The sequence below is a fragment of the Mus musculus genome, chromosome 1 (assembly GCF_000001635.26).
Source record: "Mus musculus strain C57BL/6J chromosome 1, GRCm38.p6 C57BL/6J".
Lineage (NCBI taxonomy): Eukaryota > Metazoa > Chordata > Mammalia > Rodentia > Muridae > Mus > Mus musculus.
Window position 1 is genome coordinate 107,172,937 of NC_000067.6, and position 12,422 is coordinate 107,185,358.

Here is a 12,422-nt window from a genome sequence, read left to right on the forward strand (position 1 = left end):
AGTACTACCTGATAATCCTGCAATATCTTTCCTGGGTATATTCCCAGAAGATGTTCCAACCAGTAAGAAGGACACATATAGAAGCCTTATTTATAATAGCCAGAAACTGGAAAGAACCCAGATGTCCCTCAACAGAGGAATGGATTCCTGAAATGTGGTACATTTACACAATAGAGTATTACTCAGTATTAAAAACAATGAATTTATGAAATTCTTAGGCAAATGGATGTATATGGAGGATTTCATCCTGAGTGAGTTAACCTAATCTCTGAAGAACTCACTTGATATGCACTCACTGATAAGTAGATATTAGCCCAGAAACTTTGAATACCCAAGATACAATTTGTAAAACACAAGAAAATCAAGAAGAAGAAAGACCAACGTGTGGATATTTCATTCTTCCTTAGAATGGGGAACAAAATACCCATGGAATGAATTACAGAGACAAAGTTTGGAACTGAGATGAAAGGATGGACCATCCAGAGACTGCCCCACCAGGGGATTCATCCTAAAATCTGCCACCAAATCCGGACACTATTGCATATGCCAGCAAGATTTTGCTGAAACGACCCAGATATAGCTGTCTCTTATGAAGCTATGCCATTGCCTGGCAAATACAGAAGTGGATGCTACAAATTGTATTGGCTGGAACACAGGGCCCTCAATGGAGGAGCTAGAGAAAGTATCCAAGGAGCTAAAGTGGTCTGCAAACCTATAGGTGGAACAACAATATGAACTAACCAGTACACCCCAGAGCTCATGTCTCTAGCTGTATATGTAGCAGAAGATGGCCTAGTAGGCAATCATTGGGAAAAGAGGCCCTTTGGTCTTGCAAACTTTATATGCCCTAGTGGAGGGGAATGCCAGGGACAAGAAGTGGTAGTGGGTGGGTAGGGGAGAAGGGCGGTGGGTAGCATATGTTCATATCAGCCTTATTTATAATAGTCAGAAGCTGGAAACAACCCAAATGCCCCTCAAAGAGGAATGGATACAGAAAATGTGATACATTTACACAATGGAGTACTACTCAGCCATTAAAAACAATGCCTTCATAAAATTCACAGGCAAATGGATGGCACTAAAAAATATCATCCTGAGTGATGTAACCCAGTAACAAAACCCACACATGATATGTACTCACTGATAAGTAGATAATAGGAAAAAAAAGCTCAGAATATCCACAATACAACTCACAGACCATATGAAGCTCAGGAAGAAGACCGAAGTGTAGATGGTCCAGTCCTACTTAGAAGGGAGAACAAAATAATCATGGGAGGTAGAAAGATGGAGGGAGTAGAAAGGGAGAGAGAAGGGGAAGGGACAAGGATTCAGAACCAGGTATGGGAGGAGAAGTGGGAGATGTACAAAAGTTCAGCGAATTGAACAGACTTGTGTAGCAGTGGGGATCAGAACTTGGGGTTGTCACAAGAGAGTCCAGTTGTCAGGAAAGAAAGAGGCTACCAAAACCCAGTAGGGAGACATTAGCTGAAAAAGAGGAGAGAGAACTGTTAGAGACCATATCAAGTTGTTAGGCACAGCCCCAGGTTGAGGGATGGGGCCACTCACCCCATCTCAATAATTTTAACCCAGAATTGCTCCTTTCTAATGGAAATACAGTAACAAAGAGTGGAGTAGACAGAGTCTGAAGAAAAGGCCATCCAGAGACTGCCCTACCTGGGAATCCATCCCACATGCAACCACTAAACAAAGACACTATTGCTGATGCCAAGAAGTCCTCGCGGACAGGAGCCTAATATAGCTCTCCCTTGTAAGTCTCTGCCAGAGCCTGACCAATACAGATGGTACTTACTGACCATAGAGAACACAATGGAGGAGTTAGGGGAAGGACTGAAGGAGCTGAAGGTGTTTGAAACCCAATAGGAAGAACAACAATATCAACCAACCAGACCTCCAGAGCTCCCAGAGACTAAACTGCTATCCAAAGAGGGACCCATGACTCCAGCTGCATATGTAGCAGAGGGTGGCCTTATCTGGCACCAATGGGAGGGTAGGATCTTAGTCCTTTGAACGTTTGATTCTTCAGTGTAGGGTAATGCTAGGGTGGGGAGGTGGGAGTGGGTGGGTGGGGTTTGTCCTCATAGAAGCAAGGGGGAAAGGGGATGTGATGCATCGTTAGAAGGGGAAACCAGGAAGGGGGCAACATTTGAAATGTAAGTAAATAAAATAAACAATAAAACATTTTTTTTATTACGTATTTTCCTCAATTACATTTCCAATGCTATCCCAAAAGTTCCTCACACCCTCACCCAACCCCCACTCCCCTACCTACCCATTCCAATTTTTTGGCCCTGGCATTCCCATGTACTGGGGTATATAAAGTTTGCCTGTCCAATGGGCCTCTCTTTCCAGTGATGGCCGACTAGGCCATCTTTTGATACATATGCAGCTATAGACAAGAGCTCCGGGGTACTGGTTAGTTCATAATGTTGCACCTACAGGGTTGCAGATCTCTTTAGCTCCATGGATACTTTCTCTAGCTCCTCCATTGGGGGCCCTGTGATCCATCTAATAGTTGACTGTGAGCATCCACTTCTGTGTTTGCTAGGCCCCGGCCTAGTCTCACAATAGACAGCTATATCACAGTCCTTGGAACAAATGCTTGCTAGTGTATGCAATGGTGTCATCGTTTGGAGGCTAATTATGGGATGGATCCCTGGACATGGCAGCCTCTAGATGGTCCGTCCTTTTGTCTCAGCTCCAAACTATGTTTTGGTAACTCCTTCCATGGGTGATTGTTTCCAATTCTAAGAAGGGGCAAAGTGTCCACACTTTGGTCTTCGTTCTTCTTCAGTTTCATGTGTTTTGCAAATTGTACATTATATCTTGCTATACTAAGTTTCTGGGCTAATATCCACTTATCAGTGAGTACATATCATTTGAGTTATTTCGTCATTGTGTTACCTCACTCAGGATGATGCCCTCCAGGTCCAACCATTTGCCTAGGAATTTCATAAATTCATTCTTTTTAATAGCTGAGTAGTACTCCATTGTGTAAATGTACCACATTTTTTGTATCCATTCCTCTGTTGAGGGGCATCTGGGTTCTTTCCAGCTTCTGGCTATTATAAATAAGGCTGCTATGAACATAGTGGAGCATGTGTCCTTCTTACCTGTTGGGACATCTTCTGGATATATGCCCAGGAGAGGTATTGCTGGATCCTCCAGTAGTACTATGTCCAATTTTCTGAGGAACAACCAGACTGATTTCCAGAGTGGTTGTACAAGCTTGCAATCCCACCAATAATGGAGGAGTGTTCCTCTTTCTCCACATCCTCGCCAGCATCTGCTGTCACCTGAATTTTTTATCTTAGTCATTCTGACTGGTGTGAGATGGAATCTCAGGGTTGTTTTGATTTGCATTTCTCTGATGATTAAGGATGTTGAACATTTTTTCAGGTGTTTCTCAGCCATTCGGTATTGCTCGGGTGAGAATTCTTTGTTCAGCTCTGAGCCCCATCTTTTAGGAGGGTTATTTGATTTTCTGGGTTCCACCCTCTTTAGTTCTTTATATATATTGGATATTAGTTCCCTATCTGATTTAAGATAGGCAAAGATTCTTTCCCACTCTGTTGGTGGCCTTTTTGTCTTATTGACAGTGTATTTTGCCTTGCAGAAGCTTTGTAGTTTCATGAGGTCCCATTTGTCAATCCTCAATCTTACAGCACAAGCCATTATGGTTCTATTCAGGAATTTTACCCCTGTGCCAATATCTTCAGGGTTTCCCCCACTTTCTCCACTATAAATTTCAGTGTCTCTGGTTTTATGTGAAGTTCCTTGATCCACTTAGATTTGACCTTAGTACAAGGAGATAGGAATGGCTCGATTCGCATTCTTCTGATGATAACAACCAGATGTGCCAGCACCATTTGTTGAAAATGCCGTCTTTCTTCCACTGGATGGTTTTAGCTCCCTTGTCAAAGATCAAGTGACCATAAGTGTGTGGGTTCATTTCTGGGTCTTCAATTCTATTCCATTGGTCTACTTGTCTGTCACTATACCAGTATCATGCAGTTTTTATCACAATTGCTCTGTAGTAAAGCTTTAGGTCAGGCATGGTGATTCCACCAGAGGTTCTTTTATCCTTGAGAAGAGCTTTTGCCATCCTAGGTTTTTTGTTATTCCTGATGAATTTGCAGATTGCTCTTTCTAATTCGTTGAAGAATTGAGTTGGAATTTTGATGGGGATTGCATTGAATCTGTAGATTGCTTTTGGCAAGATAGCCATTCTTACAACGTTGATCCTGCCAATCCATGAGCATGGGAGGTCTTTCCATCTTCTGAGATCTTCTTTAATTTCTTTCTTCAGAGACTTGAAGTTTTTATCATACAGATCTTTCACTTCCTTAGTTAGAATCACGCCAAGATATTTTATATTATTTGTGACTATTGAGAAGGGTGTTGTTCCCATAATTTCTTTCTCAGACTGTTTATTCTTTGTATAGAGAAAGGCCATTGACTTGTTTGAGTTAATTTTATATCCAGCTACTTCACTGAAGCTGTTTATCCGGTTTAGGAGTTCTCTGTTGGAATTTTTAGGGTCACTTATATATACTATCATATCATCTGCAAAAAGTGATATTTTGATTGCTTCCTTTCCAATTTGTATCCACTTGATCTCCTTTTGTTGTCCAATTGCTCTGGTTAGGACTTCAAGTACTATGTTGAATAGGTAGAGAGAAAGTGGGCAGCCTTGTCTAGTCCAATTTTAGTGGGATTGCTTCAATCTTCTCACCATTTACTTTGATGTTGGCTACTGGTTTGCTGTAGATTGCTTTTATCATGGTTAGGTATGGGCCTTGAATTCCTGATCTTTCCAAGACTTTCACCATGAATGGGTGTTGGATCATGTCGAATGCTTTTTTCGCATCGAACGAGATGATCATGTGTTTTTTGTCTTTGAGTTTGTTTATATAATGGATTACATTGATGGATTTTCATATATTAAAACATCCCCGCATCCCTGGAATAAAACCTACTTGGTCAGGATGGATGATTGCTTTAATGTGTTCTTGGATTCGGTTAGCGAGAATTTTATTGAGTATTTTGGCATCAATATTCATAAGGGAAATTGGTCTGAAGTTGTCTATCTTTGTTGGATCTTTCTTTGGTTTAGGTATCAGAGTAATTGTGGCTTCATAGAATGAGTTGGATAGAGTAACTTCTACTTCATTTTGTGGAATAGTTTGTGCAGAACTGGAATTCCATCTTCTTTGAAGGTCTGGTAGAACTCTGCACTAAACCCATCTGGTCCTGGGCTTTTTTTTGGCTGGGAGACTATTAATGACTGCTTCTATTTCTTTAGGGGATATGGGACTGTTTAGATCGTTAACTTGATGCTGATTTAACTTTGGTACCTGGTATCTGTCTAGAAATTTGTCCATTTCGTCCAGGTTTTCCAGTTTTGTTGAGTATAGCCTTTTGTAGAAGGATCTGATGGTGTTTTGGATTTTTTAAGGATCTGTTGTTATGTCTCCCTTTTCATTTCTGATCCTGTTAATTAGGATGTTGTCCCTGTGCCCTCTAGTGAGTCTAGCTAAGGGTTTATCTATCTTGTTGATTTTCTCAAAGAACCAACTCCTCGTTTGGTTAATTCTTTGAATAGCTCTTCTTGTTTCCACTTGGTTGATTTCACCCCTGAGTTTGATTATTTCCTGCCGTCTACTCCTCTTGGGTGAATTTTCTTCATTTTTTTTCTAGAGCTTTTAGATGTGTTGTCAAGCTGCTAGTGTGTGCTCTCTCCCGTTTCTTCTTGGAGGCACTCAGAGCTACTAGTTTTCCTCTTAGAAGTGCTTTCATTGTATCCCACAGGTTTGGGTATATTGTGGCTTCCTTTTCATTAAACTCTAAAGAGTCTTTAATTTTTTTCTTTATTCCTTCCTTGACCAAGGTGTCATTGAGAAGAGTGTTGTTCAGTTTCCACGTGAATGTTGGCTTTCCATTATTTATGGTGTTATTGAAGATCAGCCTTAGGCCATTGTGGTCTGATAGGATGCATGGGACAATTTCAATATTTTTGTATCTGCTGAGGACTGTTTTTTGACCAATTATATGTTCAGTTTTGGCGAAGGTCCTGTGAGGTGCTGAGAATAAGGTATATCCTTTTGTTTTAGGATAAAATGTTCTGCAGATATCTGTTAGATCCTTTTGTTTCATAACTTTTGTTAGTTTCACTTTCTCCCTGTTTAGTTTCTGTTTCCACGATCTGTCCATTGATGAAAGTGGTGTGTTGAAGTCTCCCACTATTATTGTATGTGGTGCAATGTGTGCTTTGAGCTTTACTAAGGTGTCTTTAATGAATGTGGCTGCCCTTGCATTTGGAGCATAGATACTCAGAATTGAGAGTTCCTCTTGGAGGATTTTTTCTTTGATGAGTATGAAGTGCTCCTTCTTGTCTTTTTTGATAACTTGGGGTTGGAAGTCGACTTTATTCAATATCAGAATCACTACTCCAGCTTGTTTCTTCAGACCATTTGCTTGGAAAATTGTTTTCCAGCCTTTCACTCTGAGGTAGTGTCTGTCTTTTTCTTGAGATGGGTTTCCTGTATGCAGCAGAATGGTGGGCCCTGTTTGTGTAGCCAGTCTGTTAGTCTACGTCTTTTTATTGGGGAATTGAGTCCATTGATATTAAGGAAAAGTAATTGTTGCTTCCTTTTATTTTTGTTGTTAGAGTTGGCATTCTGTTCTTGTGGCTGTCTTCTTTTTGGTTTGTTGAGGGATTGCTTTCTTGCTTGTTCTAGGGCATGATTTCTGTCCTTGTATTGTTTTTTTTCCTGTTATTATCCTTTGAACGGCTGGATTCATGGAAAGATAATGTGTGAATTTGGTTTTGTTGTGGAATACTTTCGTTTCTCCATCTATGGTAATTGAGAGTTTGGCTGGGTATAGTAGCCTGGGCTGGCATTTGTGTTCTCTTAGTGTCTGTATAACATCTGTCCAGGCTCTTATGGCTTTCATAGTCTTTGGTTAAAAGTCTGGTGTAATTCTGATAGGCCTGTCTTTATATGTTACTTGACCTTTCTCCCTTACTGCTTTTAATATTCTATCTTTATTTAGTGCATTTGTTGTTCTGATTATTATGTGTCGGGAGGAATTTCTTTTCTGGTCCAGTCTATTTGGAGTTCTGTAGGCTTCTTGTTCATGGACATGCCATTCTTTAGGTTTGTGAAGTTTTCTTCTATAAGTTTGTTGAAGATATTTGCTGGCCCTTTAAGTTGAAATTCTTTATTCTCATCAACTCCTATTATCCGCAGGTTTGATTTTCTCATTCTGTCCTGGATTTCCTGGATGTTTTGAGTTAGGATCTTTTTGCGTTTTGTATTATCTTTGATTGTTGTGCCGATGTTTTCTATGGAATGTTCTTCACCTGAGATTCTCTCTTCCATCTCTTGTATTCTGTTGCTGATGCTCGAGTCTATGGTTCCAGATTTCTTTCCTAGGTTTTCTATCTCCAGTGTTGTCTCACTTTGGGTTTTCTTTACTGTGTCTTCTTCCCTTTTTAGGTCTAGTATGGTTTTGTTACTTTCCATCACCTCTTTGGATGTGTCATGTTTTTCTATAAGGACTTCTACCTGTTTGGTTGGGTTTTCCTGTTTTTCTTTAAGGACTTGTAACTCTTTAGCAGTGTTCTCCTGTATTTCTTTAAGTGAGTTATTAAAGTCCTTCTTGATGTCCTCTACCATCATCATGAGATTTGCTTTTAAATCCGGGTCTAGCTTTTCGGTTGTGTTGGGGTGCCCAGGACTAGGTGGTCTGGGAGTGCTGCGTTCTGATGATGGTGAGCGGTCTTGATTTCTGTTAGTAGGATTCTTATGCTTGCCTTTGCCATCTTGTATTCTCTGTAGTTAGTTGTTATAGTTGTCTCTGGTTAGAGCTTGTTCCTCAGGTGATTATGTTAGCCTCTATCAGCAGACCTGGGAGACTAGCTCTATCCTTAGTTTCAGTGGTCAGAGCACTCTTTGCAGGCAAGCTCTCCTCTTGCAGGGAAAGTGCCCAGATATCTGGTGTTTGAACCTGCCTCCTGACAGAAGTTGTGTTCCACTCATCAGAGGTCTTAGGATCCCGTGGCGGATCCTGTGTGGGTCCTTTCGGGTGTCCGGAGACTCCCCGGGCCAGGGACCCCGGTGCTGCAGTGGGCCGGAAGGGACTTGAGCCCTGGATCAGGCCAGGTTTTCTGCTTTTTTAATTAATTCAGTCTCAGGTCCCTTGTGAATGGATTGGAGCAGGTGCTGTGTTCCACTCACCAGAGGTCTTAGGATCCCGTGGCAGATCCTGTGTGGGTCCTTTCGGGTGTCTGGAGACTCCCCTGGGCCAGGGACCCTGGTGCTGCTGTGGGCCGGCCGGAGGGGACTTGAGCCCATTTTCTACATCATAAGAAGTAATGTCCAATAAAGAAATGGTAAAGGGAAGGGAGTATATAGTTCTCTAAAGAGATAGAAATGTGATGTGTATGTGTGTGTGTGTGTGTGTGTGTGTTTGTGTGTGTGTGTTGTAATGGTCAATAGCTTTTTCCAGCATGGGAATGCACAAAAAAATCAAAATTACATCTTATGATACTCAGAATTACTGTCTTCAAGGAAACAAAAACAGGAACAACATACTAGGAAGTGTTTGGAAAGAAGGATCACTTGTATAGTATTGGACAGGATGTAAATTAGTATGTGAGTCACTTTCAAACTGAAAACTGGAGTTACCATATGAGCCAGCTATACAACAATTGGATATTATATGGATAAAAGAATCATGGTCAACCCACAACACCTAGATACTCATGTTTACCATGGCACCTTTCATGACAGCCAAGAAATAAATTCATCTTGATTATTTACCAGTTGATGAACAGATAAAAAAATGTATATAGGTTTTCAGCCAGCTACCAGCCAGCTGTCCCTCTCTCTCTCTCTCTCTGTCTCTCTGTCTGTGTCTCTGTCTCTCAATATCTCTCTCTCTCTCTCTCTCTCTCTCTCTCTCTCTCTCTCTGTGTGTGTATGTGTGTTTGTGTGTGTGTGTGTGGTGTGTATTCTAGATATACTGTCTCACATATCCTGTTGTTTGTTGTCTTGTGTCATGAAGATCCTGAACTTTGGATCTATAGCCACTTCACATGCTTCAGCAGTTGACCAATGGAGCAGAAGTTGGGGTAGGCCAACTCAAATCCTGGATCTGGGCCTGGGGAGTAGCTGAGCTGGTCAGCCTGCCAATTTTCCCACACCACTAGGAAAGCTCTCAATCACTGCATCATCTAGCTTACCCAGTAAGAGTGAGAGCACTCTTCCATTGTAATGCCTACAGGCTGGCTCACTGGTTCCCATGCCAACAGGACCAGGACTAGTTGCAGGGCCAGAGCCTGAAGATAGAAAGGGCCAGAGCACATCCTTCAGACCTCAACATGGACACAAACAACAGCCCAGACCAGGGCAATCCACCTGGTCTTTGTTGTTAACAGACACCCAATGCTTCAAGACCACAGAGTCAGCCACAGTGGCAGCATGGTCCAGGCTCTCACCATTTCCTAGGTGGCATCACTGGCTACTCACATCAAGTTGTTCTACCCTCAAGTCTCCAGCTCTGCCTTTCTTTATTGTGCACAGATTCCTCTGCTTCTCTTTTCCATCTCTCCACCAATTACTTGTTCATCTTAGTTGAGCCTGGGGCTTCTAGGTGTCTGGGTTCTTTTCAGGAGTGCTATACCCTGCCCTTGCTATGTGGCAATGGGCAGGTATCATTTCAAATATAGTCTTTCCATGTCTGTAGTACCAGAATGGGGTTATTCTTGGGAGTAGTCTGTCTGCCCAAGCACACTGGTGCTGGACTAGGTGTTGTCTCAATCTTGGTCTGCTGCCTGTGCTGCTTGGCACCTGGCTGGGGAATCTCATTAACCTAATTTCCAAGGATTATTCACTTATATTAAACAAGCATTGAGCAATGAATGAGAGAAATAGTGTATAAGGCACAAACATGAAAGACTTGTTATTATACTGTTCAAGCCCACATAATTGGATCTCAGATATTTTTATCTCATATTACCCAAATTTGTTTTATAAATAGACATTATACCTACATAAATATGTAGATCACATGCAGACAAATGGTTATAGGAGGTTCAAATTGTCAAATATTAATCTAGAATATCAAACTGCAAAGTAAATGGAGGAATCTTGGATCTTCAGATTTCTGAATGTGTATTGACTTAGAAAATGTTCTCACATAGTCTTATCTATAGCTTTGGTAAAGCCACTTATTTTACAACATAAAACAAATTATTTGAATCAATGAATCTGAAAGTTTTGAAATTTCAGGCTTGTTTCTGTTGTGTAATGTGGGGTTTGGATTTATAATCCAATCATGCCTTACTTCAGGGTAGAGACATTTCTAGTATAAACCTTCTTTCCACTGAAAGCAAATTCATTACTCTTAATTGAACTGGCATCGAATGGCATCCCAGGTTGTTAGGCTGGTATATCAGAGGTGTGTCCTGTCATGGTCCAAGACACAGTGGTTCCCAAACCAGAGCCAGATTCCCAGAATGACCACAGTGTTTCCTGATAACTAAAGAACATGTTCTGAGAAGGTAGGTGTAAATATTTAATCCATTGTAGTATCTGAAAAAGGAGTTGAATAGTGATGAGGACTCCACTAAGAGTGAAGACATTGATGGTTGGAGTCCTACTTGGAGTCTTTGGTGAAATCCTGGTATTCTATTAATTTCTGTCTCTGGTCTAGTTTCTGGTATGGGGATGAATTCTGATGGAGATGTCTCCCTGGAAACTTCCTATAAGAATCAACACATTGACCAGGAAAAAAGGTTGATGTAATTCTGCAACATCACATCCCAGTAAAAGATTCACTGAACTGGCTCCAGGCATTCAAGAGCTACATCCCAAAAGGACAGCATTTCCTCCATGTCAGATATACAACAGGAATGTGCAGCAGGATAGGACTTTTATCCAAGTTTGAGTAAGATGCAACTATACAAAATGAAAGCTGAATTGGGATTTCCTAAATCCATTCATCTGTTGAGGGACATCTAGGTTGTCTCCAGGTCCTGGCTAATATGAATAAAACTGCAATGAACATGTTCAATCAAGTGTCCTTGTGATAGAATGGCACATCATTTAGTAATATGTCCAAGAATGCTAGAATTGGGTCTTAAGGTTGATAGGTTTTTCTTACTACTTGCCTCATACAGTCTTGACATGAAATTCTGTACCTGGTTTTACTATAACTTGTTATGCCATATTCAGTTGATATCCCTGAGAGGTCTGCCTTTGTTTAATAGGGAAGTAGAGGAACGGATCTGGGAAATAGGGAATGTCAGAGGGACTGGGAGGAGAGAAGGGAGAAGAAACTAGGATGGGGATGAGAGAAGAACAGAACATAAGGAGCTGGAACAGTCACACTTAATTCTTGTTTGTAGTGCAGTTTGTCAGTTCTTGTGTTTGAAATGATGCACACAATGGGGGGGGCGTGTTTGCTATCATCATTTCTTGCTTGTATGCCTTTCCTTTTCTTTTCTTGGAAGTTTTAATTATTTTTAGAGTTCAATTTTGTCCTCACTATTGCCTTTACTGTGTTTGTTCTTGGCTTACTCTATGGACTATAATTAAGTTGGTTCATGATATTTCAAGACCATGTTCTCAGCACAAAGGGGAGTCTATTTGTACCAAAGGGACAGAGGGCAGGGATAAGGGACAAAGAAGAAAGAGAAGGAGAAGGAGAAGGAGAAGGGTATGGAAAAAAAGAAGGAGGGACGAAAAGGGCAAGGAAGACTGTGAGATCAATATTTGTATTGGAGGGACAAAGAACTGCCTCTGGATAAAGACTATGTTGATCATAGGAAAATGGAAGTTTGTAAAGGTAAAAGAGAAACTCCTGTTTTAGGATGAGGTGATTAATTTTAATTAGGACTGTTAATTAGGTGAGACAAAGGGGGCTTTTGATTGCTGGATATAAATACTTTGATAGCTCGATTTTGTTATTCAGCCTTAGGAGGAGGAAGTGGCCAAATAAGTGAATAGACCTTGGTATCTAGCTTTAGAAATGTAATCTAATGGTTTCTAGTGAGGCACAGTAGAAGCAAGGGAAGGGCAAGGCCTGCCAGAGCCATGTTTATCATGCTCTGGCTGGCTATTATGCCTTTACTTGCAAAAAGAGCATGAAAACACCAAAAGCACCAAGGCTATCCACAACATTTCCCCCTTTTTGTCCAATTAAAAGGCTCTTTTCTCTCAGATATAAATTGATTACAATTATTACCATTATGTAATTTATGAAGTATAAGATATACTTAATACCTAGTCTATCAATTATGTTAATTTAGAAAAACCACTCTATCATCTATCCTAACTTAAAAGGTTTACAATTTTACACCTGAGTTATGTCCTGATTTTAGCTTGTATACCATC